Consider the following 27616-nt stretch of genomic DNA (forward strand, 5'->3'; position numbering starts at 1 on the left):
TCCAACTATTTCAAACACAAGCTCTAATGTAAATAGGTTAAGCCCTTATAGAAAATAGTACAGAATTTTTTTCTCTTTTGTTTTTGGTGGTACTGGGGTTCCTGGAAACCCTACTTCTGGGGTACAATCCCAGACCTATTTTATATTTTTTTTTATTTGGAAACAGGGTCTCTTAAGCCAGCGAGGCTGGCTTCGAACCTGCACCATCCTCCTGTCTCTGCCTCCCAAGTGTGGGGATTACAAGCATGTGCCACCACGCCTGGCTCAGAAATTTTTCAAAATACTAAACATAGAATTCTTAAATGATCCAGCAGTGTTACTGATGAGTATATATTTTTAGGGAATGAAATCTGTATGTCTAAGAGACATTGGCACTCTTTATTGCAGCACTACTCATTATAGTCAAGAAATGGAAACAACCTAAGTGTCCATGAACTGATGAGTGGAAGAAGAAAATGTGGTAGCATACACAATGAAATACTATTCAGTGGCAAAGACAGAATGTACTCCTGTCATTTGCAACAGCATAGAGGGAACTGGAAATAATTATGTTAAGTGAGATAAACCAACATAAAAAGACATATGTGAAAGCTAAAAATGTTGAACTCATAGAAATAAATAATAGAAAAGTAGCTAACAGAAGCCGAGGAGGAGAGAGGAACAAAATACAGTCAGTGGATTAAGTTCTGGTTCAGCATTCTATAGCACAGTAGGGTGTCTGTAGGTAACAATAATTTATCATGTATTTCAAGACATCTAGAAGAGAGGAGTTTGAATGTTTCCAACACAAAGAAAATAAATGCTTGAGGGGATGGATATGCTAACTACTTTGATTTGATCATTACACATTATATACATGTGCCAAGTTTCACACTGTACTCCATTAACATACATGATAATCATTTGTCAATTAAAAAGACCCCACAGATTTTACATGGGAGGCAAAGTGGTCTAGGTGAGCAATGACTGCGTATTTTATTTTCCTCCTTCTTTCCTCCCTTCCTTACTTCTTGGTTTACTGAGAATTTATTATGTGCCAGGTATAAAGTATGCAAAGAAAAGTCTTATGTGTCAACATGTGGTGGAAGGTGGGGTGCCAGGGGCGCTGTGACAGCAGTGCACACAGGTGCTGTGAGAACAGAGGAAGCCACAGCCAGCCTCCGCGTGACTTCAGTGGAAAAGTGACATTTGAGAAGAATCTGGATGGATGGATGAATAGGAGTTTGCTAGCAAGGAGATAAGGAGAAGGACATTCTAAGTCCAGGAGACACAATGTACAAGGGTACTGAGATGTAAAGGAACAAAGCACGTTCTGTTCGGAGAACTGGATGTAGCTTGGCAAAGCTGGTGTGCAGGATGTACATGAGTGTGTGTTGGAGTGGGACGGGAAGAACAGACAGGGTGAAAAAACAGTATGAGGCTGATCATGAAGGACTTTAATATGCATTCTAAAGGAATTTAAGGGGTTTGAGTATGTGGTTTTCTATACTTGTTTACCCAGATTTCTGGGCATTAACACTGAACTCCTAGCATCCTGAGAAACCCTCTGCTCTGGAGAGAGTGGGGCAGTTGGTCACTCTAGTAGGGAAATGAAATCAGATGCCCGTTTTAGGAAGATTGCTGTAGCAGTGAGGTGGCTAGTGATTCCAATGAGAACACAGGTGAACTAATCAGGCAGCAGCATCAGGTATAGAGAGAAAGGAAACCAATTTGAGAAATATCTAGAAGATAATCATAGACCTTGGACTAATTAGATGTTTGGAAAAAGGAAGAGAATATACAAGGAAATTCCTGGATTTCTGAGTCATATAGCTGAATGCATAATGGGATGGTAGTGATTCAGAGAAGAGGGTGTAGGTAGCATGTTTGGTTTCGAGCTTGTGACTAATTCTGATTGAGGAGGTATCAGTGACAATGGTTCATCTGAATAGTACATTAAAGATTGCTAGGAGTTGTATAGCTGAGTAGTGTTTATAGCAGCACAATTCAAAACAGCCAAACTATGAAACTAGATGAGATGTCTTGTTGACAAATGAATGGGTTACAAAACGGTGGTATACACACACAGTGGAATTTGCTTCAGCCATAAAGAAGAATAAAATTAGGTCATTTGCAGGAAAATGGATGGAACTTGAGGACATTATACTGAGTGAGATTATTCAGTCACAGAAAGTCAAGGGTCATAAGTTTTCTCTCACATGTGGAACCTAGGGAGAAATGGAGAAACAAAAGATTTTAAACAATTGAGGAGAGATGTCAGCAGAATAGTGGAAGGGGGCTTGAAGAGAGAGATGGGGAGGGGAATGGGGAGATTTAATGAAGGAATCAATTCAAATGAGCCTATGTACATTTGTGAAGCTCTCAATACCAATTTTAATAATGTGAGTGGGGTGGAGGAGGGAGTAGGGAGGTATTGCAGGGGGAATGCCCTGGGTGCTATAAAGATACATGTTTCTATCACACTAAGCCTCAATGTAATATATGTTTACAATGCACTGATAAAATATGTTTTAGAAATTTGGTAATGTACAATATATGGGCTCAAGACATCCATTAGAAAATAAAATTATTCTACGTATCAAAAATTTTCCCCCATCCTGGGTGAGGAACAATAAACTTGGGATAGACATAAGAAAAGAGAAAACCCTGCTTGAATAAAAGCAGAGAACCTTTCTAGGAATGGGGAGTAGTTATAGGAACATATTCATTGTGGAGTAGCTTTGCCTAATTCTGATTAGACAGGACATGAGAGAAGATAAATGAATAGAGTTGCTATCAATGCAGGGCAGGGCAGGACTACCCATTTTCCTCCCTCCTAATACAGAGTACCCAGACTGACATTAGAATATTCACATGTATACACATAGTTGATGATAGTATTTCCAATAATGAACCTCATATATATTACTGTAGTTCTTTGGTTTAAACCTCTTTGGAAAGATACCCAATAGTGGTATAGCTGTATCATATAGTGGATCCATTCCCAGTTTCTAAGGAATCTTCACAGTGATCTTCAAAGCAGCTGAACTAGTTTGCACTCCCACCAACAGTATAGAAGAGTTCCTATTTCCCATCATTCTTGCCAACATTGTTATTTGACTTCTTTATGATTTTAATTGGGGTAAGATGGTATTTCAGTTAGTTTTATTTTATTATTTTATTTTTGCAGGGCTGGGGATGGAACCCAGGAGCATTTGACCTCTTAGCTACACCCCCTGCCCTATTTTTTATTCTTTATTTTGAAACAGGGTCTCACTAAATTGCAGGGGAACTCACTAAGTATCTGAGGCTGTCCACGAAAAGTGATCCTCAGGTCTCAGCCTCCCAAATGCTGGGATTACAAGCGTGTGCCACCATGCCCGGCTCAGTATAGTTTTAATTTGCATCTCCATAATTGTTAATTATATTGAACATTTTTTGATGTATCTATTGGCAATCTGTATCTCTTCTTTTGTGAAGTGTCTATTCAATTCAGTTGCCCATTTCTTGATTGGGTTATTTGTTTTTCTAGTGTAAAGTCTTTTAACTTTTTTGTATATTCAAGATATTAGTCCTCTGTCAGAGGGAAAGCTGGAAAAGATCGTCTCCCATTCTACAGTCTTTCTCTTTAGACTCTTGATAATTTCCTTTGATGAGAAGAAACTTTTTAGTTTGATACCATCCCATTTATTAATTCTTGTTTTAATTTCCTGAGCTTTGGAGATCTTGTTGAGGAAGTTTCTACCTGTGCTTTTGTGTTGGAATGTTGAACCTATGCCTTCCTCTAATAGCTTCACAGTCTCTGATCTAACTTTCAGGTCTTTGATACATCTCAAGTTGATTCTTGTGCAGGGTGAGAGGTAAGGATTTAGCTCCATTTTTTTTAACAAATAAATAGCCAGTTTCCCCAGCATCATTTGTTGAAAAGGATATCTTTAATCCAGTGTATGTATTTGGTCCCTTTGTTAAAGATCAATTGAATATAAGTGTGTAGATTTGTTTCTGTATCTTCTGTTTTACCGGTCTGTGTGCCTGTTTTTGTGTCAGTCCCATGCTTTTTAAAAATTACTATAGCTCTGTAGTATAATTTGAAGCCAGGAATTGCGATGCCTCCTGCATGATTCTTATTGCTGAGAATTGCTTTAGCTATTCAGGTCTTTTGTTTCTCCATATAAAATTTATGACTGACTTTTCTAGGTCTATGAAGAATGACATTGGTATTTTGATAGGGACTGCATTGATTCTGCAGATAACTTTTGGTATAATTAGTCCATTTTGATGATATTTATTCTGCCTATCCAAGAGCAAGGGATCTTTTCATCTTCCAAGGCCTTCTTTAATGTCTTTCTTTAGTGTTTTATAATTTTCATTGTAGAAGCCTTTTACCTCTTTGGTTAGGTTTATTTCTTGGTATTTTATTGGTTTTGAGGTTATTGTGAATAGAATTGTTTTCTGTATTTTTTTCTTCATGGCTTCATGGTTGGCAAATAGAAAAGCTACTGATGTTTTTAGGTTGATTTTGTATCTTGCTACTTTGCTGAATTGGTTAATCAGCTCCAGTAGTCTTTTGGTTGAGTTTTTTGGATCTTCTATGTATAGGATCATTTCATCTGCAAAGATAACTTTAATTCTGCCTTTCCCATTTGAATTCCTTTGACATTCTTCTCTTGTCTTATTACTCTGGAAAAATCTCAAGGACTGTATTAAAAAGAGTTGTGGTTCAGAAAGGTTCGTGCCTGGCATCTCTCAGCCTGGTGTTCCTAGCCCCCACGGAGGGTCCTGTGCCCCCCTCACTGCCTTTCCAGACATTTTCTTCCTAAGGGTCGCTTTTCTACTTATCTTTATCAGTCCTTTCCTCCCCTAGGAGTCGGGCTTTGCCTGTAGGGTTGGGAAGAGAGTGAATTCACAGCTTGCTTAGAAGTTGTTTGTGGACAGGTTTGAGATCCTGAGGGGCATTGTGTGCACATGGGGAAGAGGAAACTGTATGTTTGCCTGCTCTTTAGACACCAAGTATTGTTTATGTAGTATATAGGATTGTTTTTACTTTTGTTTTTTTCAAATATTTTATTTTTCGGGGGACTTCCGGGAAGATGGCGACCAAGAAAAGCGGGGCTTAAGAGTCCCGCTAACAACCAATCTCCATTACCACAAAAAGAGCGCCTTTCATAGCCAGAAAACACCATCACCAGAAAAACAAAAAAAACCACCAGGCTCCAGAGAGAAAGCGGACTGAGAACAGAGCTCAGGGCCACAGAGGAGACACACGAGCCCAAGGACGCGGCAGCAGCGCCATACTGCCGGCGGCAGCGGCGAACTCAACGGACGGCTACAGCAAGCCAGGTGAGCCGCTGCGGAACAGCCAGGCGGGATCTTTCGGCGCAGACAGCATTTAAAGCTCCCAGTGGCTGAGCTCAGCACACGCTGCAGGGATTCAGAGTGGAAATCAAAACCAGAGAAGAAAAAATACGGCAGCCTCATGGCCGAGGGCGTGGCAGAGGCGCCATATTGCCACCGGCGGCGGCAGCAGCAGTGAATTCACCGAGTCCAGTACAGCTACATCTGCGTACTCAAGAACAGTGAGTCAAATTGCGGGCCACAGAGGAGAAATCGCAGTATTGGGCCTCCTGGGACTTGACCCAGTGAGGGAGTGGTGGTGGCAGAGATATCACACCATAGGAGAACGTGCAACCTGGCACCCCCCATAGTTTAAAGCAGCCTCTATCGACTCCCTGGGTCGGAGACTCTGTGATACAATCCAGTAAAGGAGTAGTGGGGTCTGAGATAATACAGACTCGAGATCCAGAGCACCTTAAGTGAAGCCATAGTGACCCAAGGGAAGAACCCAGAGAAGGCACAAACCTCCGAAATCATGGGAAAGAGGAATAACACTGGAGTAATGAATGTGCACAACCCCACAACATCAGAACCTGATAAAACAGAAAATCAGAGATTTCTAGAAGATCAAATCAGGAAAATAACTGTAGAAATAATAGAGGTGCTTCGAAAAGAACTCAGAGAGAGCCAGAAAGAGATAAAGGATGCAATTAATGAAGTAAAGGCCTCAATTCAAAGCACAAACAACTGATTAGACCACATGGAGGACAGAATCTCGCTCTTAGAAGATGAGCAATCCAAAAATGAATGCATAGTTTCTAATCTAGAAAAAAATATCCAACAGCAGGAATCTGACATTGAAGAAATATGGGCCCATCTTAAGAGAGCTAACCTAAGAATAATTGGAATAGAGGAGGGAAAAGAAAGTGATACCAAAGGGATCAACAATCTCTTCAAGGAAGTAATAGCAGAAAATTTTCCAAATATAGAGCAAGAGGTTGATACACAGATCCAGGAAACTTATAGAACTCCCTTTAGACAGGATCGGAGAAGAGGATCCCCACGCCATATAATTGTCAAAATGACCAATGTGGAAGCCAAGCAGAGAATCTTAAAGGCAACAAAAACAAAGGGCCAACTGACATTCAGAGGCAAACCAATTAGAATCACTCCAGACTTCCCAAACCAGGTCATGAGAGCCAGAAGGGCTTGGAGTAACATATTCCAAACTCTGAAAGAAAACAACTTCCAGCCAAAAATTTCCTATCCAGCAAAACTTTCTATCAAATTAGATGGAGAAATAAGAAGCTTCCATGACAAACAGAAACTGAAGGAATTTATGTCTTCAAAACCAGCGCTAGAGAAAATACTCAAAGAGATTAACTACAAAGAAGAAATAGGTAACACACACCAGAACCAGAGAAACAAGAGTTTCCATCCAACAGACAACTAAGATTGGTTATCTGTGGAGATTCATTATTTATGTTAGTCTTTTACCTATCTCTAAGTTGTATTGTTTGCCTTTATTGTTGTTAATTTTTAGGATTTCTATTTGGAATATTAATATACCTTCAGATATAGCATTTGGAAATATTTTATCCAATTCTATTAGTAACTTTTAACTCTGTTTACATTGTCTTTGGATATACAATATTTTCTTTTATTTTTTAGGGAGTTTGTATATTCTTCTGTTGCCTGTGCCATTGAAATCATATCCAAGAAATCACTGCCAATTTCAATGTTGTGAGGTTTTATGACCCAGATTTTCTCCTAAAAGTTTATAGTCTTAAGATTTATATTTAGGTCTTTTATCTATTTTGAGTTAATACTTGTATATGGGATTAGGTAAAGGTCCAATTTTATTCTTTTCCATGTAATTATTATTTTTCAACAATATTTAGTTAAAAGATTATTATTTCCACCACCAAATGTTCGTGGAAACCTTGTCAAAAATAACTTGACAATATAGGGATGAATTTAGCTCTAGGCTTTTATTTAACTCAAATGGTTTATATATCTGCCTTTAGAACAGTACTACACTGTTTCAATTATTGTAGCTTTATATGGTTTGAAATCAGAAAATATATATCTGCTAGCTTTGTTCTTTTTCAAGATCGTTTTGGGTATCTAGAATTCATATTCCATATTAGGATAGATTTTTTTCTGAAAAATAAATAAATAAATATATGATAGTTTCACCTAAAAAAACAGAAAAAAATATGCTCTAGTAAGAAAGAAAGCAAAAAGAAATATTGAAATGCTATCTTTAAATCATCAAACACTTGGTATCAGACAAATGAAACTGTTATGTGAGATTATCATTTTTAATTTTGGATAAATTGCTATAATACTAGATGTCAACCACTAAGCCAAGCATGGGAAGGAGGGATGGGGAGAGAATGGGGTGGGGATCGGGTGGGGGCTGACTGGGCGATGTGTGCATGTATGTCTACAAAAGTTTGTATCCCACTATGATGTATGAATACAGTGCACCAATAAAATAAAATTAAAAAAATATTTTATTTTTCCCTTTAGCACACCACTTATAAGATCCTTCCTGGGCATACTTTATCAGGAGTCAAAAGTGTATAATTAATGTGTCTTAGCTGGGCATGGTGGCATATGCTTGTAATTTCAGCATTCGGGAGGCTGAGACAGGAGGATTGCGGTTCGAAGCCAGCCTCAGCTACTTGGTGAGGCCCTTTGCAACTCAGTGAGACCCTGTTTCATAATAAAGAATAAAAAATAGGGCTGGTGGTGTCGCTCAGCAGTAGAATGCCACTGGGTTCCATCCCCAGTACTGCAATAATAATAATAATGATAATGATGATGATGATGATGATGATGATGATGATGATGATAATAATAATAATAATGTCTTGAAGAAAATTTAGATTTAGAGTTAATATTAGATTTAGAGTTAATATTAAGAATTATCCTAAATGACTAAAACTGTAAAGGTTATTAATTTAAAGAATTACTCTATAAGATGTTTTAATAACCTGGGAGTTCAAAACCCACATTCTAGATTTAGTGAGAGACAGGTAAACACTTAATGCAGTGAAGATGTCAAAGAATGTAATAATAGAGCTATATTAAATTCCTGACAGAGCCAGCAAAGTCAAGTATGAAAATTTTGTTGATAACCTTAGACCCTTCACCAAGGGAGGAAGTGGTGGAATGGGTTACTCTTATTTAGGCAGAGAAGGTGGAAAAGGTGGTGACATCTGGGTAAGCCACAGAAAAGTGACTTTAAAATAGCTAAAAAACAAATATCCACAGAAACAGTTTGTGACTGAAGGAGCAAACAGTAGTATTAGTGCACTGAAAGACTCCAGAGGAAAAGACTGTGAAATCCCTGTACCTGTATTTCAGTAACCGATGAAAATTGCAAAATTATAGAAGAACTCAATAAAGAGGAAGACAGAATTTTGGTAGCTGAAGGTGACATTGGTGGTAAATTGCTTACAAATTTCTTACCATTGAAAGGGTAGAAAGGAATAATTCACCTTGATCTAAAACTTAAGCTGATGTAGGCCTAGTAATATTTTCAAATGCCGGAAAATCCTCTTTGCTAAGTCAGGATTCTCATGATAAACCTAAGACTGTAGAAAATGCATTTACAACATTAAAGCCTGAACTTAGAATAACTATGTACAAGGATTTGAAACAGATATCACTAGCTGGTCTCATGGGTTTGATAGAAGGAGGACATACGAACAAAGGAATGGGCCACAAATATCTGAAGTATATAGAAAGAACTAGACAACTACTTTTAGTTGTTGATATTTTTGGATTTCAGCTTTCTTCTTATACTCAATGCAGAACTGCCTTTGAAACCATACTGCTGTTTACAAAACAGCTGGTGTTATACAAAGAGAAACTTCAGACAAAACTGGCACTCCTGGGAGTTAATAAAATGGATTTTCCAGATAAATTTCATGAACTGATGGATAAACTTTGGAATCCTAGAGATTTATTCATTTATTTGAAGAAAAAAAAAAAACAACAACACAACAACCATGATTCCAGAGAGGACTATGAAGTTTGAACATATCATCTCTATTTCTGCAATTACTGGAGAAGGAATTGAGAATTAAAGAGCTGTGTAAGAAAATCACTAGATAACTATGCTGACTGGGAAAATGAAGTATACTTAAAAAAAAACCAGTTGCTTAATTTACAGATTTCTAATGCAATATCTTATAGTAACCCACCATCAAAGCATACAGTCACTAGTTCCAGAAAATAATACTTTAACTCTAGTAAGAGTAGTATTGATGGAATACTGTTGTGTCTTAAGAAAGATGGAAATCATGTCATTTGACACAACATAAATGGATGAATCTGGGTTAAATTGTTAAGAGACACAATATCACATGATCTTTCTTACATGTGGATTCTAATAGATTTGAATTCATGGAATCAGAGTAAAATGGTGGCTATTAGGGGATGGGAGATGGAAGTGAAGACATTGGTCAAATGATGTAACATTTCAGTGATTATGAATAAATTCTGAATATCTGTTGTATAGCTTGTTGTATGTAGTATAATCATGTATCATATGTTGAAAGTTGTTAAGAGTGTATGTTTTAAGTTTTTGCACCACAAAATATAAAGGTGAAAAAATGCTTGCATTAATTTGTATGAACCATTCCAGAATGTATATATTTCAAATATCTTGTTGTATATATATATATATATATATATATATATATATATATATATATAGTTTTTTCAATTTAAAAATGCTGTAAAATTAGATTATTTGGAAGCTGTTCCACCCTATTTTCAGTATTACTAACCTGATATATTTGTAATTCAAAAATTATATATTCGTAAGTTATTATTTTATAGTTAAGTCTATTAACAGTAAAAAGGTAACAGTGCTAAAAATTACATTTTACAAGTTAATGGCCTATTTATCTGTAATAACATTCTCTGATATTCTTTTTCTTATGACATTTTTATTGAGATCTTTTAAAAAAATTATATATGAAGATTCCATAAATTATTATTAGAATAAGCAAATAGGATTTGCTTGTTTGTTCTTGAGTCTATTATGTACCTGGTTTCACTAAAAATATAATAGTTTTCTTTTGTGGAAAATCTCAAAATCCTAAATATAAACATATGTTTAGTCAAAATAAAGATTTCTGACTGATTAAAAAAAAAAGAAAAGAAAAGGAGTTGTGATAGTAGGCTTCCTTCTTTTGTTCCTGGTTTTAGAGGAAATTCCTGCAGATTTTCCCCATTCCGTATGATGTTGGCTTTGGGTTTATTTTATATTGCCTTAATGATGTTGAGATATGTTTCTTCTATTGTAAGTTTCTGCAATTTTTTTAAACAAAAATGGGTGTTGGAATTTGTCAAGTGTTTTTCAACATCTATTGATATGATCATGTAATTTTTTGACACCATGTACATTTTATTTTATTTTTTTAATTTATTTTTTATTGGTGCAATGTATTCATACATAATAATGGTATAAAGAAAATACTTTTGTAGTATTTACATGCACACATCGCCCAGTTAGCTCCTACCCGATCCCCACCCCATTCCTTCCCCATCCCTCCTTCCCATGCTTGGCTTAGTGGTTGACATCTAGCTTTATAGCAATTTATCCAATATTAACGATGATAATCTCACATAACAGTTTCATTTGTCTGATACCAAGCTTTTGATGACGTAAAGATAACATTTCTTTTTTTTTTTTTTGTGGTACTGGGGTTCCTGGAAGCCCTTCTACCTCTGGGCTACACTCCCAGACCTATTTTATATTTTTGAAACAGGGTCTCTTATGCCAGCGCGGCTGGCTTCGAACCTGCGCGATCCTCCTGTCTCTGCCTCCCAAGCGCGGGGATTACAAGCGTGCACCACCACGCCCGGCTAAAGATAACATTTCAATATTTCTTTTTACTTTCTTTCTTACCAGAGAATTTTTTTTCTTTTTTTTTAGGTGAAACTATCATACATTTATTTATTTATTTTTCAGAAAAAACCTATCCTGATATGAAATATGGACTCTAGATACCCAAAACAATCTTGAAAAAGAACAAAGCTAGAAGATATATATTTTCTGATTTCAAACCATATAAAACTACAATAATTGAAACAGTGTAGTACTGTTCTAAAGGCAGATATATAAACCATTTGAGTTAAATAAAAGCCTAGAGATAAATTCTTCCATATATTTTCAAGTTATTTTTGACAAGGTTTCCACGAACATTTGGTGGAAGAAATAATAATCTTTTAACTAAATATTGTTGAAAATAATAATTACATGAAAAGAATAAAATTGGACCCTTACCTAACACCATATACAAATATTAACTCAAAATAGATAAAAGACCTAAATATAAATCTTAAGACTATAAACTTTTAGAAGAAAATCTGGGTCATAAAACCTCACAACATTGAAATTGGCAGTGATTTCTTGGATATGATTTCAATGGCACAGGCAACAAAAGGGTAAATAAACTCCCTAAAAAAAAAATACTGTATATCCAAAGATAATGTAAACAGAGTTAAAAGTTACTAGTAGAATGGGATAAAATATTTCCAAATGCTATATCTGAAGGTATATTAATATTCCAAATAGAAATCCTAAAAATTAGCAACAATAAAAGCAAACAATACCATTTAGAGATAGGTAAAAGACTAACATAAATAATGAATTTCCACAGATAACCAATCTTAGTTGTCTGTTGGATGGAAAATCTTGTTTCTCTGGTTCTGGTGTGTGTTACCTATTTCTTCTTTGTAGTTAATCTCTTTGAGTATTTTCTCTAGCGCTGGTTTTGAAGACATAAATTCCTTCAGTTTCTGTTTGTCATGGAAGCTTCTTATTTCCCCATCTAATTTGATGGAAATTTTTGCTGGGTAGGAAATTTTTGGCTGGAAGTTGTTTTCTTTCAGAGTTTGGAATATGTTACTCCAAGGCCTTCTGGCTCTCATGACTTGGTTTGGGAAGTCTGGAGTGATTCTAATTGATTTGCCTCTGAATGTCACTTGGCCCTTTGTTTTTGTTGCCTTTAAGATTCTCTGCTTGGCTTCCACATTGGTTATTTTCACAATTATGTGGCGTGGGGATCCTCTTTTCTGATCCTCTCTAACGGGAGTTCTATAAGTTTCCTGGATCTGTGTATCGACCTCTTGCTCTATGTTTGGAAAATTTTCTGCTATTATTTCCTTGAAAAGATTGTTGATCCCTTTGGTTTCACCTTCTTTTCTCTCCTCTATTCCAATTATTCTTAGGTTAGCTCTCTTAAAATGGCCCATATTTCTTCAATGTCAGATTCCTGCTGTCGGATTTATTTTTCTAAATTAGAAACTATGTGTTCATTTTTTGAATGATCATCTTCTAGGAGCGAGATTCTATTCTCCATGTGGTCTAATCGGTTGTTTGTACTTTGAATTGAGGCCTTTACTTCATTAATTGCATCCTTTGTCTCTCTTTGGCTCTCTCTGAATTCTTTTCTAAACACCTCTATTATTTCTACAGTTATTTTCCTGATTTGATATTCTAGAAATTTCTAAATTTCTGTTTTATCAGGTTCTGATGTTGTGGGGTTGTGGGCATTCATTGCTCCATTGTTATTCCTCTTTCCCATGATTTCAGAAGTTTGTGCCTTCTCTGGGTTCTTCCCTGGGTCACTACGACTTCACTTAAGGTGCTCTGGATCTCGAGTCTGTGGTATCTCAGTCACCACTACTCCTTTACTGGGTTGTATTGCAGAGTCTCAGACCCTGGGAGTCAATCGAGGCTGTTTTACACCATGTGGTGGTGCGTTCTCCTATGGTGTGATATCTCTGCCACTGCCACTCCCCCATGGGTCAAGTCCCTGGGAGTACAGTACTGGGATTTCTCCTCTAGGGGCCACAATTTGACTCACTGTTGTTGAGTGCGCAGATGTAGCTGTACTAGACTCGGTGAATTCGCTGCTGCTGCCGCCGGTGGCAATATGGTGCCACTGCCCTGCCCTCGGCCGTGAGGCTGGCGTATTTGTTTTCTGTTTTTGAGCTCCGTTCTGAGTCCCTGCAGGGTGTGCTGAGTCCAGCCTCTGGGAGCTTTAGATGCTCCCTGCGCCGAGAAATCTGCCAAATTTCTCCCGGCTGTTCCACAGTGGCTCACCTAGCCTCGCTGTCTGCTGCTCCTCTCTGGAGCCTGGTGGGATGTTGAGTGCATTGGTCTGGTGCCATCTGGTGAGCTCGCCGCTGCCGCCAGCAGTAAGGCACTGCTGCCACGTCCTCAGGCGTGAGGCTGGCGTATCTCCTCTCTGGCTCTGAGCTCCATTATGAGTTCCCCTCCTCTCTGGAGCCTGGTGCTGCAAGGGAAAATGGCGCCCGCCGCTCCACGCCGCGGCTCCAGCTCAGCACTGTGGTCTGGTTTCTGGTGTCTCATTTTTCCAGCCCTCTTTTTCTCTGTCCCTTGAAATTACATTTTTTGTTTCTCTGCTGATGGTGTTTTCTGGCTATGAAAGGTGCTGGTTTTGTGGTAATAGAGATTGGTTGTTAGCGGGGCTCGTAAGCCCCGCTTTTCTCCATCGCCATCTTCCTGGAAGTCCCCTGATCATGTGATTTTTGTTCTTAATTCTATTTATGTGATGAGTAACATGCATTGATTTTTGTATGTTGAACCACCCTTTCTTTCCTGGGATAAAACCAATTTGGTCAGGGTGTACAATATTCTTGATGTGATTTTAAATGTACATGGCTATCATTATTTTAGAATTTCTGCATTTATGTTCATTAATGATATTAGTCTGTAAGTTTCTTTTTTTGAGGTATCTTTATTTGGGTTTGGTATTAATGTGATACTGGCCTCATAGAAGGAGTTTGGAAGAATTTCATCTCTTTCATGGAATGACTTGTGAAATATTGGGTTTACTTATTCTCTAAAAGTCTTGTAGAATTCAGCTGGAAACTTATCTGTGCTTTTTTTGATGGCAAATTTTTTTGCTGTTTATATTTCTTTGCTTGCTATTGGTCAGTTTAAGTCTTCTGTTTCCTTTTGGTTCAGTTTAGGTAGATTGTATGTGTGTAGAAATCTGTGGATTTCTTCCATGTTTTCCAGTTTATTGGAATATACATTTTCAAAATACTTTCTGATGATCCTCTTAATTCCCCCACTGTCTGTGGTGATGTCTCCTTCTGAATTTATAATTTTAATAATTTGTGTTGGTTCTTTCTTTTTTTGGTTAGGTTATCTATGGGTTTGTTGATCTTGTTAATCTTTTCAATGAACCAGCTTTTTGATTTGTTGACAATTTATATTATTTTTTTAAAAAAATTCTTTATTTCATTTATTTCTGTCTGATTTTAATTATTTCTTGCCTTATTCTGGCTTTGGGATTAGACTGTTTTTGTTTTTCTAGGTCTTTCATGTGTGTTATTAGGTTGTTTATTTATCTGCTTTCTGTTTTTCTTGTATGGGCACTCAGTGCTATAATTTTTTCTCTTAACACCTCCTTCAAAGTGTCCCATAGATTTTGTTATCTCATGTTTTATTTCTCCTCCTATTTCTGTTCTTATCTATTCCTCATTCAAGAGTATATTATTCAATCTCCATGTATTTATGTAATTTTAAGAAATCTTTCTCTTGTTGATTTCTACTTTCATTCCATTGCGATCTGAAAAGATGCAGGGAATTATATTGCATCTTTTGAATTTGCTGGTATTCTCTTTGTGACTCAGGATGTGGTCTCTTTTACAGAAGATTCCATAGACAGCTGAGAAGAATGTGTATTCAGCTGCTGTTGGTTGAAATATTCTGTATATGTCAATTTGGCTTACAGTGTGTTTTAGGTCTGAAAAGTCTTTATTCATCTCTTGTCTTGAAGATTGGTCTAGTGACATGGGTGCTGTATTGAAGTCTATCGATATTATTGTATTTGGGTCTATTTGAGACCTGATGTCCCAAAGAGTTTGGTTTACAAATGTGGGTGCACTCACATTTTAGGCATACATGTTCACTATCATTATATCTTCTTGCTGGATTGTTCGTTTTATTAATAGGAAGTGCCCCCCACTTTGTCTCTTCTAATGTGTTTTAGCTTAAAATCTATTTTATCAGATATCAGTGTTGCTACCCTTACTTATTTATGGTCTTCATTTGCATAGTCTGTGTCTTTTAATTGGGGTGTTAAGCCCTTTGACATTCAGTGTTATTACTGAAATATAATTTTTGTTTACTGTAATTTGTGTTCTATATTCTGTTTGATGTGGTGTTATTTCTTTTTTGTTTAGTTGCCTACTTGATTGAATTAATTTCTTCTCTGATTCTGGAATTTGCTTATTTTTTCTTCTTTATGAGTTTTCTTTAAGTATGTTCTCTAGTACTGGATTAACAGTCATGAACTTTTTAAGTTTCTGCTTATCTTGGAACATTTTTATTTCTCCATCAATTTTTAATGATACCTTTTCTGGACATAGCAGTCTTGGTTGGAAGTTGTTTTCTTTCAGGGTCTGGAGTACTTTATACCAGTCCCTTCTGACATTCATGACTTGGGTTGTGAAGTCTGGAGTGATTTTTATTGTTTTGTCCCTGAATGTTACTTGTTCTTTTGCTCTCACTGATTTTAAGATTCTTTCCTTGGCCTCTATGTTATTTTGATTATTACATGAAGTGGGAGGTTCTTCTTTGATCTTGTCTTAATAGTGTTCTGAATGTCTCCTTCACTTGGATATCCAAATCTTTTTTTATATTTGAACAATTGTTTGAAATTATATATCTGAAGAGATTATAGATACCTTTGGTTTGTGCTTCTATCCCTTCTTCAATGCCTTTTATCCATAAGTTAGGACACTTTGCATTGTCTCATAATTGTTGGAGGTTTAGGTTGTGTTCATGTAATGTCTTCTGTACACTGTTGAGTATGCTTTTGGTTTTGAATGAACTGTCTTCCAAGAGTGATTCTCTGTTTTCTATATGGTCTAGCCTGTCAGAGTTGTTTTCTATTGCTTTCTTCAAGTCATTTATTGACTACTTCATTTTATTCAAAGCCTCTTTCTGCTTCTTTCTTAAAGTAAATTTTCTCTTTATTTTCCATACACTTTCTATGAAGCTTTTCATCCTATAGAAGACCAAAATTTGGAATTCTTCTTACATTTCTTGTAAATCAGTATTGGTGATCTCCCTTGTTGAGTTGTAAGAATTTGTTTCTTTACTGTTCCTCATTCTCATATTTTCAGAGTTCTCAGGCTTGTGTTTCCATTATCTTGGTCTCTTCTTTCTCTTTGTGTATGAGTGTTGTGTTTATTTGCAATCTTTTAATAATAAGCTCTATGCTGGGGGTTTATATTCACTCTTACCAATCTGACTCAAATGCTTAAACTTTTGAGTTTGTCCCCCAGAGCCTCTTTAACTAGATATAGTTCTTAGTGCAGGTAAGCAGGAGTCTTTAGTTAGCTGCAGGTCACTGTGTTGAGGTGTACACTTTTGCGAGAAGATAAATGTATAAAACAGATAGAAACAAAGTTTTTTTTTTCTTGTTGAAAGAGAAATGCAAGCAGAGATGGGGAGGGAGTGCAGAGTCCCACCTTCGGGCTCTAGCCCAATGTCTGCCATATAGTGCCATCACTAGCAGGGCTATATGAAGATGGAATAGACTGCCCCAGGAAGCATAAGTTGCTACATTGGCTGTGCAGAGGCTAGAAAAACAATTTTGGAAGATGATGTGGATGGAATGTAAGATCAGATCATCTCTGATTCTTATTTCTCAGAGTTTATGATAAGTTTTTTTATTTTCCAAAGTCTTATGTTAAATGACTAATGATACCTAGTGATAAAAAAAACTAGTAATACCAAAGGATAAATCTTATTGCCAAGCTAGGCGTGGTGGTGCACGCTTGTAATCCCCGCACTTGGGAGGCGAAGACAGGAGGATCACGCAGGTTTGAAGCCAGTCATGCTGGCTTAAGAGACCCTATTTCCAAATAAAAAGTATAAAATAGGTCTGGGAGTGTAGCCAGAGGTAGAAGGGCTTCCAGGAACCCCAGTACCACCAAAAAAAAAATCTTATTGCCAAGATAAATTCTCTATTGGCCAGAGTGGAAGCACAACTTTGGAAGAAGATCCATGTTTTTCCCAGTCTTTTTTTTTTTTTTTTGGTGGTACTGGGGTTCCAGGAAACCCTTCTACCTTCAGGCTACACTTCCAGACCTATTTTATACTTTTTTTACTTGAAACAGAGTCTCTTAAGCCAGCAAGGCTGGTTTCAAACCAGCGCGATCCTCCTGTCTCTGCCTCCCAAGCACAGGGATTACAGTGTTTTTTAGGTCTGAAAAGTCACCATGCCTGGCTTTTCCCAGTCTTATCTTTTATGTATTCTTCTTTCAGGCTCTTAACTTTATTCACTAAAAAGTGGTGAGTTTGATTGAATGTTTGCTAAGTATTTATTAGGTGCTAATAGTGTATGATTATCATTTTTGTGGCTTTTTTGTTCAACAGTCTAGTAATATTCAAATCTACTTTCTTAGATTGGAATTCTTATTCGGTAATTTAAGCCATTCATTCACTCAAAATTAATTATGGGCCTATTATATGCCAAAAGTATTCTAGTAAATACCAGAAATTCAGCCATGATAAGACAGAATGAAGTTCTTGTGATCTTTTGAAATTTGCATTCTGGTAACATTACACACACACACACACACACACACACACACACACACACACACACACACCCCAAATAAAGAGGTTAAAGATAGAGATAGAGATTAAAGGGAGATATTCTAGAGGGTGATTGGATAGCTATTTTGTACAGTGAAGGAAGGTATGAGTCCATTGACATTCTAGGCCACCAGCTCTGTCTTAAAATTATCTAGGAGCTCACCAAGGGCAACCTTGGGGTTTTCTGAAACCTATGTTTATACTGTGGCATAAACTCAGGTACTGTTGAAAGGGGCTCAGTACAAATAACAAACTACATTCCTGTCAGTCAGGAAATTTCAAGTTTAAGTTACATTGAGCCAGCAACTGGGAACAAAGACTAAATATATTTCTTACTATACCAAAGACATCTTCAGCAAAGAGGAGTTTAAATTTCAGCATCACACAAGAGCCTAGAAAAATGTCTCTTGCCAATATCATCATACCAAGAGATTACAATGTTGTCTGCAAAAACCACTGTCAGGCTGTTGGGTGGAGTTCCTCTTGCCTATTTCTTCTCCCTCTGCAGTTTGAAGCCTGTGAAAACCTGTTTAAAGGGAATCTTGGAACTTGTCTGGGCAGCACATGCATTAGTTCAAAAGTGAACAATCAGCAAATGTTTAAGCACTGTCCCCTATGACACCTGCAGGTGGGAATATTAGAGCACCAAGGAGGAGGTAATCTTTAGGAGAGGCAGGTTTGTTGGGTGGAAGAATTTTAATTTAGAAAGATTTGGCTCTTTTGCCTACTAGCTGAGTTACTCTGGGTACATTCCTTAACTTACTTGAAACTTGTTGTCTGTATTCTGATCCATGGCTGGTATTATCTACTTTATAGATTTTTGAGAAGTAAAGTAGCATATGGAAAAATATATGTTTAGAATAATGGGAACATAAGATATTATTCACAGGAGCTGTGAGTTTTCACGACTTTTATTCTAAGTTTGGATAACCAATTATCTATAGAGCAGGATATTACCACGTTGACTGCAGCTAGTGTGTGGGAAGGGTTCCTTTTTTTCCAGACAACTGATGTGATAAGGAAGACTTACTGCAGGGCGTGGTGGTGCATGCTTCTAATCCCAGTACTTGGGAGGCTGAGACAGGAGAATCGAACCTTTGAGCCTCAGCTACTTAGTGAGGCTTTCAGCAATTTAATGAGAGCCCGTTTCCAACTAAAATATAAAATAGGTCTAGGAGTATAGCCCAGAGGTTGAAAAGCCCCTGGGTTCTACCCCAGCACCCCCCCCCCAAAAAAAAAAATGAAAAGGATAAAAGACTTACCATAGCCCAGGCTGACAGTCACCTGGACTAACAAAAGAAAACCATGATTAGTCAAAAAAAGCTAAAATTCCAAGTGCCTGATCACAATGTAGCCCTGCCTGTTGCAGTGAGTGGCAGCAACTTCTGTCCCTGGCTTTTCCTGTGAACTCTGACTTTAGGGCAACCTAGAGGGATCCACTTGGGCTTGTGGGTGGGAAAAGACGTAGATATAGATTTTAAGGTTTTAGCAAACTTTATTTTGGCTTACTATTAGCTGAAGTAGCATTTACATCTTGAAACTCAACTTTATATTACCTGACTTGATTACTTGTAATGCTATAGTATACTGACCCCCTGTAATAAGCTATTGAATATACTCCATGTTTTTAGGCTCAGCACCTTGGCTGAAGGCTAGTTCCTCCACTCTGAATCTTCTTTCCTTCCCTCCTTTCCCAGCTATTGAAATAATACCAATTCTCTCCAAGTCTATTTCATGTAGCAGTTCTGGAAGGTTTTCTCATTATTATCTTGGTACAGTCTCTTCATCATTTAAAGTTATTTTTTTCCTTTACAATTTTCATATTTTCTGCTCTGGATTGTAGTTAATTTTAATTCATCATCTCCTCTCTTAGCCCCTTGAGGGTGATAAATTTATATTTAGCAGGCATACCTTACTTATTGCTTTAGATAGAGTAAGCAATTTTAATGGAAAGGAAGCAAACCTACTCCAGAGACTTTATGCTGGGGATTGAAGCACTGAAGAATCCTTATAATCATTCTCTTGGTTCTGGAGCCCAACATCAGAAATAGGTGTTGTCTACTCCTTTCAACAGTGATCATGTGAGATAAAGCTGTAGCAAGAGAAAGTGGGAGGCAGCGACCAGGAAGGTGACATTCCAAAGCTGTGGATGAGGGAGAAGTGACATCCAGAATTGGGAAATGGAACTGGGTTAAGTGACATTGCAACTATCTGCCATGAGGCCATGTGGATCCCAACAATCCCCTCAAGGTCATTGCTTGTCACTGTTCAATGAATGAGAACAACATAAATGGAAAAGGAGACTCAACTTCCAAGTAGTATTGTTGAGGATTACTTCTTTTGTTGACAATTTTTCTAAAAGTTATACACAAGACTGGGAAATTAGCATGGTTTGCACAATTGTAATTTTGAACACACCTCATAGACCAGAACAGAAACCTGGGCAGCAGATTTCCAACAGTTTGTTCCTTCCAGTCCAGGCCCTTAGTTTGGCTTTGTGGAAGGTAGGAGTTTGCTACACTTTGTTTTTCTTTTAGTATCTTTTCCACAAAAAGGAGTGAGAAAAAGCAAAATTTCAAGCACTCAGTCAAATAAGTGGCCTTAGAGATGAAACTGAATATAATACAATTGATGAGAACAGTCAACATTTCCTAATGATCAAAGACACAGAGCCGTATCTAGGGGTTGCTTATATTTTCCCCAGTAGATTGACTGAATGACTAGTGCCCAGAAGAAAATATAATAACATTTGTTGAGCTAGGAACAAGAGTGTAAACATTTATTACTTTTCATTTCTTCTCTCTGTGTATTCCTCTTTCTATCTCTCTTCTTTTTTCCTTTTTTCCTTTAGTACAGCCATTCATTTTTTAATTAATTCATCAAATATTTATTGAGTACTCACTGCATGTGAATAATATACATGGTGTGCTGGGTAAATATAGGAGGAAACACACTGAATGGATACTAATTTGACAGAATTTAAAGCCTAGTTGTATGTGGTGGGGAGGCAGAAAGGAGAAAAAAGAAAAGCAAAAAATAACCAAAAACAAATTGCAAATTGTGGCAGTGCTATAAAGTATTATAAAGACTGTGTGATCTGGGGCTTAATGACGTAGGGTTATTGGCTAGGACCACTCTGAGAAACAAAAATTTAAAGGGTACTTAAAAAGATGAGACATAGCCAGCCCATGGGGAAAATGAAGTGGAAGAGGGTATGGTGACTTTAAATAGTGACTTTATGGTAAGTGCAAATAGTACTCAGAGCAGAGTGAGACAGAGGGAGAGAGGCAGAAGATGAGGTCAGAAAGGGAGGCAGGGAGAAGAGACCATGTGGACAATTTGTTTCCGCTCTCAGCACCTCAGTTTCCTGATCTGCAAAATAAATTGTTGGAGTCTATTGTGACTGCTACTGACATTAGTGTTTATTTTAGTTGCTATAATGAAATACCTGAGGAAGGATATTTGTGAAGAAAAAGAGGTTTATCTTGCATGTAATTTTGGAGGCTGAAAGTCCAAGCAGCATGACACGGGCTGTGGTGAAGTCTTCACCGCAGAGGGCAGGAAGGCTTGCATGTTGAAACGGAAAGCCAGAGAATGATACATATAATGGTCAGCCTCAGCTTTTTATAACAAACTCCATAATTTGATACAGGGGCCAGTGTTCTATTTCTGGGGCACGCCCCCAGTGCCTGAAGAACCTCCTACAAGGCCTTGCATCTTAAAGGTCCTATAACTTGTTAATTTTGCCACACTGGAGACCAAGTTCTCAATTCAGGAACCCTTGGAGACCAAACAACACCCAAACCATAGCAGTGGACCTTTAGCATTTGTGGGAATCCCTTTCCTATGCATATTTCAAAATCAAAATGTTCAAGTTCAGCCGGGCGTGGTGGTGCACGCTTGTAATCCCATCATTTGGGAGGCTGAGATGGGAGGATTGCACAAGTTCGAAGCCAGCCTCAGCTACTTAGTGGGGCCCTTTGCAACTCAGTGAGACCTTGTTTCAAAATAAAGAATAAAAAAAAATTTGGTCCAGGGGTATAGCTCGGAGGTAGAATGTTTCTGGGTTCCATCCTCAGTACTGCAAAAAAAAAAAAAAAAAATTCTATTTTTCTGGTTCTGAGACTGCCATCCTAGGCACTAAGACCTATAGATCTGCTTAGGTAAGGGGGGACTGAAATGTCTAAAGCAAGGATTGTCACCTTTGGCACTATTGGGGAACAGATGATTTTCTGTTGCAAGGCAGAAGGAGGTTGTTCTTTGCACTGTAGAATGTTTAGCAACATTCTTGGTCTGTATCCACCAGGCACCAGAAGCAACTTTAAATTCAACCATTGTCAAATGTCCCCTAGGAGGCAAAACTTACCCCTGGCTGGGAGCCACTGGCCTGCAAGGTGAGGTTCTAACTCCAGTGAGCAAGACCAATCGATGATATGAGCATTGGAACCTGGCAAGGGGCCTTAGTGGTAGGGAAAATGAAGTGGCAGGGAAAACAGAACAAGACCTGCTCCTTTAGATGGGGAGTCTGTCACTCACCCTGGCTAGTTCTTTCTCCTTTTTTTTCTAAGACTTCAGGTACTCATGATTAGATTGTTCAGTCTTCAGTTTATGACACGCTCTTATTATTTGTTCATGTCATGTTGTGTTAACTTAATTATTTAATTAATTCTTGATAATAATGTGATAAACAAAAACTAGGACTTCCAAAAAAGCCCACACTGAACTGTGTGATTCTCCTGTCTCACCCTGGGAGAGGTGGCTATTTATTATCATGTGCCATATGTTCTCCATTCCCTTTCTTTTCTGTATAGCTTTCTTTTATTTAGGTGCATCCTCAAAATATGCTTTAAACTTAACTTATTTTTAATTTTATAAGGTTATCATGCTGCTGTGATCCTTTGCACTGTCTTCTTTCACTTGCTGCTAACCAAGACTTATCCATACTGCTGTGAATTTATGGAGTTCATTTTTGAAGTGTTGCATAAAGTCCCATTGGGTAGACATAGCATGGTACAGCATCCTCCCACAGGACTGAGTTTGGATAATTTCCTGGGTTATTTTATCAGGCTTCATGTCATTCTTTTTGACCCTCTAGAATTCTGGATTATATTATTTGGGCTGAGAATTAGTTCTCATCCGAATCTTGAATTTAATTTAAAAGCTTAGAAAATTCTCCTTTGTACTAAAGAGTGGCAAGCAAGAAACCAGCAAGACAGGAATTTCAATAGGTATTAAAGTGGGGGTAAGTAGTGAGGTAAATTGCATTCATTTAATTCAATTTGTTGCAATTCATGGAAATTACAGTGAAGCTTTCTTTTCACACCCCACGTTTGGAAATAAGGAAAAAGAAACTATCCTTTGGGAGGTAAACTTTTCAAAATGGAATCTTTATAAACCTTCAAATACCTGTTGAAGCCTATAGAGACATGCAGTATCTTAAAGAGACTAAATGGCTCCAAGGCCAACAAGATTTGACTGTACTATGATTGAATAAAATAATGCATTTAAAGAAGGCACATACCAATCAGGGTGAGAGATGGGGAGAGAGAGAGAGAGAGAGAGAGAGAGAGAGAGAGAGAGAGAGAGAGAGAGAGAGAGAGAATTCAAAAACTCATTTTAAGCACTATGCTGTATATGACTCCATTCGTAGGACAGTTGGGACTATGGAGAGGTGCTGTTGAGGACAAACTATGCTCTTAATGCCAACCAGCACATTGAGGTAGTTGCCGTGATGGTTGTGTTCATTTCTTTCTCTAGGTGTGCCGCAGTCTCTGAGACTTTGTTCTCCCTGTGGTATATGGTTCTTCCAGTGGTTTTAGGGATCAGAAGGCTGAGAGCCCCTCTGAGGGCTTGCTGGCCCCATGTGATGACATCATCTTAAAAAGCATCTTTACAGCCACTATCTTGTCCCCTTGCCCGCATCATTTCCATGTTCGTGTGTGTGTGTGTGTGTGTGTGTGTATGTGTGTATGTATGTGTGTATTTTTCTGAAGAGAGGGTCAATAGATTTTGACCCTCTGTTAGCTGTGGACATTCAAGTCATTGCTTTAAGGTGCACAGTTTGGCTTCTTAACCATAGGGACACTGCGGGATAGGAGGCCTGATCACCTGGAAGCCAAAGTTTAAGCACTTAGGGATACAAAGGATCTGGATGTTCAGGGATAGAGAAAGGAGAAGAATGTGTGGGTAGGAGAAGGATAACGATAGGAACACTGTGCTATTTTGTAATGCACATAGCCTGCCATGAGTTTAATTATTTGGGTGATATTCTTTTGACATTTTTCTAATGTTCTTTCTTTTGGTTCACTGATCCCTCTTTTGTGGGAGGTGAGAGTGGGTGCACTGCAAGGTAGCAGGGATAGTTCTCTCAAGCATATTCAGGGACATGGAAGCCACTCCATAAACGTAGGAAGTAAATTGCTATGAGAGGATAATAATGGTAACTTGCTAATTTTTGCAATTTAAAACCCAATATCTGTTAATAATCCTTGCAGTGGAATTCACTTCAGGCCATTACAATTCAATTCACTTCAGTAAGCAATAATTGAACACTTCTTGTTCACATTTTCCCCCCATCTTTTCTATAGAAAATTAAGCAATGCATTATGGGTCAAAAGCCGCTAAGTGGAAATGTAGTGTCCAGCAGGCTGGGAGCAGGGAAGCCTTTAGAATAACACTGTGGTATAAGAAAGAGGTATTTTCTTGGCCTTCCCGGGACATGTTTGGTTTTTTCCCATTATTCCAATGTTATTAGTAATAGCACCTTGTTCAGAAGATAATTTATATGGTTACCTTGTTGTATAGCCTTTTTATTATTCTTTGTTTAATTTTACCTATTAGTGTCTCTCTTCCCCACTGAACTAATGAGATCCTTGAGCTGAGAGACATTGCCTCATTTATCTCTGAGCCATGTCCATACCTGATATTTACTAAACATTGATTAAATTAAACTGAAATTAAAAATAGAATGAAGATGAGCTTTAGAATAGAAATAGCCAGCCCATGTTATCTTCCATGTGCTGCAAAGTCTACGATGGAGGCCCAGTTTTGAGTTACTTATGAACTTTATGTCTTGGGAAACTTATTTTATCTTTTTCAACTAAATGGGGAAATATGTGTAAAATGCTTAGTGAAGGATTTTTACATGTTAAATGGTTATTAGTTGCTTGAATTATTAGCAATAATAATTAGATACTAGTAAGAACTGGTATTGCATATAATAATTTTGAGCTTCAGTTTTTTGAACTGGAGAATGAAGACAAGTCCTGTCTACTTTATCTTAAGGAGCATAAAGATATTGTGGAACCTAAAGAGGGCTCCCTTATTGCATGGTTTGTAAAAGAATGCATGATAACAGAGAAGTTTGTGCTATAGTAACTTGAGTAGGTTACATGGAGGTTCAACAGACTGGACAATATAAGAAAACTGTAAAAATAATCCTATATATGTGGTAAAAGTATCAGGTAATGGTTAGAAGTTTATCTTTGTTAAAGTGTAGAAACATAGAAAAGAACATGGGAAAAATGGTGGATGGACTGAGGATAGGGAGAGAAATTGAGATAGGGACCTTCTCAGTATGAGATATTTACTGGTGCAGGAATTGAACCCAGAGGCATTCTACCACTAAGCTTAATACTTAGCCAGATTTTGTTTCTTATTTGGAAAAAAGAGGTCTCACTAAGTTGCTGAGAACCTCATGAAGTTGTGGAGGCTGGAATGGAACTTGTGATCCTCTTGTCTCTGTTCCCAAGTACCGGAATTACAAGGGTGCACTACTACAACTGCTATATTTTTTATTGATTGAACCTAGGCTCATTTTGTCTCTGAGTCATATGTTATCCCTATATTATTACTATTTTTATTTTGAAACTGAGTCTCACTAAGTTCCTGAGAGTCTCACTAAATTTCTGAGAATAGCCTCCGATCTGCCATGCTCCTGGTTCAGGGAATTACAGGCATGCACCACACTTGGCTTCAGTGTGGAGTTATCGGAGCATTGTTCTAAGTGTGATGTGGGAACAGAGACATTTCAGGGTTGACATCTGGAAAGCAATATAATTTCTATTTTGTAAAATAAGCAAAAAGGCTTTATTTCTGAGTCAATGAGAACATTTTATAAAAGTTATAGCAAATGGAGATACACCCGAAAGATATCACTTGGCACCTGTATATGCACTGATAATGGGAAGGAATCTAAAACTTACACCTGAAAGCTACTTCCAGCCGGGAATCACAGAACTCTTTCTGATAGTCTTTTTAGAGAACTTAGTGGATATAAAGTATCATTTCAGCTTTCTTATCCTATGAAGCAGTCCTAGCAAGAACAGAACTGTTGATACTAAGAATTCCTGGTTCTAACTGCCAATGAACTGGAGACAGGAATTTCAGGTCTATATTGGGGAAATAGAATAAAGTTGTAGCAGCAGCACAGTAGTAGTGAATGCTGATGTAGCGCTTATACATATTCACTTGTTTACACCTTACAGCCTCTGTAAGGTGGTTACTATTACCACTCCCACTTTACTGATAGAAAATGGAGGAATAAAGAAGTTAAACAACTCACTGAAGAGCACAACCCAGTATGTAGTAAAGCTAGTCTCTGAGTTCAAAGTCTCTTGGCCCAGAGAATGCACTTTTATATTTCGTGTGTGTGTGTGTGTGTGTGTGTGTGTGTGTGTGTGTGTGAGAGAGAGAAAGAGAGAGAGAGAGAGAGAGAGAGAGAGAGAGAGAGAGAGAGAGGTGATTAAACTCAGAGGCATTCTACCTCTGAGCTAGATCTCCAGCCCAATCATCCCAGTTTTTTTTTTTTATTTTGAAACAGAATCTCACTAAGTTTCTAAGACTGACCTACAATGTGTGATTCTCCTGTCTCAGCCTCCCAGGTACTGGGATTACAGATGTGTACCCTCATGCCTGGCAAGAATGTGCTTCTGCTCAAGACATTCTACTACCTCTCTATTTTTACCATTATAATCAGTATAAAGAATTCTTAATACTTTATGGATGCAGTTGTGACTAAGGCCATAAACTTAAGGGGCTAATTTTTTATTCTGTCCTAGACTTTTCTTGGCAAGAAGAATTTTGTCTAGATATATATGTATTAGGGGTGAAACTCTTATCTTGTTCAACGGTATATTCTCCAGAGTCTAATCATACTCTTTCACGGCACATAGCAGGTGCTCAGTAGCACGCACTGAAGTAAACCAAATAGTTCCTGTGGGTTTTCTCTCTTGATATAAAAAACCTTTCTGTTCTTGCACAAGGAAGAATTGCAGGAACATAAAACTCTGCCCCAAAATCTCAGGAGCAAGTTGGCTGATAATCTTGTGGTCAAAATTTTTAACCAAATCCTGACTCTAGACTTAGGGACTGGTTCTAGTCCCTCCTGCCCATGCCATTGCCAAGAGATCATTTGGTTACTATCATCAGCTAACCTTCTTGTCCCAGGAATTGTGGTTATAGCTGTAAATCAAACTCAGAACTTGAGGGCTGACAGACTTGGGTTTGAATCTTGGCAACAGAACCTCTAGCCGTGTGGCATTTGATTTTTTATTTCAGTTAGCCTTGCTGAGATCAACTTTATTGTTCATGAGATGAGGGCAATATTATCTCATTTCAGGAAGAATATAA

The 27616-nt window shown here is 37.7% G+C and overlaps 1 protein-coding gene and 1 pseudogene across 3 annotated transcripts in view; both read left to right on the top strand.

Annotated features, from left to right (window-relative positions):
- The window catches only part of ATP13A4 (ATPase 13A4), a gene marked incomplete at both ends in the record, with an annotated part of 172667 nt that overhangs the window by 29555 nt on the left and 115496 nt on the right, over positions 1 to 27616 (top strand). The window lies entirely within an intron of this gene.
- On the top strand, positions 1077 to 27516 carry LOC308263122 (GTP-binding protein 10-like; annotated as a pseudogene). Its single transcript has 4 exons — positions 1077 to 1126; positions 8424 to 9463; positions 23637 to 23705; positions 27250 to 27516. The product of its transcript is annotated as a GTP-binding protein 10-like (transcript).

The sequence above is a fragment of the Muscardinus avellanarius genome (genome assembly GCF_963383645.1).
Source record: "Muscardinus avellanarius genome assembly, chromosome: 5".
Taxonomy (NCBI): Eukaryota; Metazoa; Chordata; class Mammalia; order Rodentia; family Gliridae; genus Muscardinus; species Muscardinus avellanarius.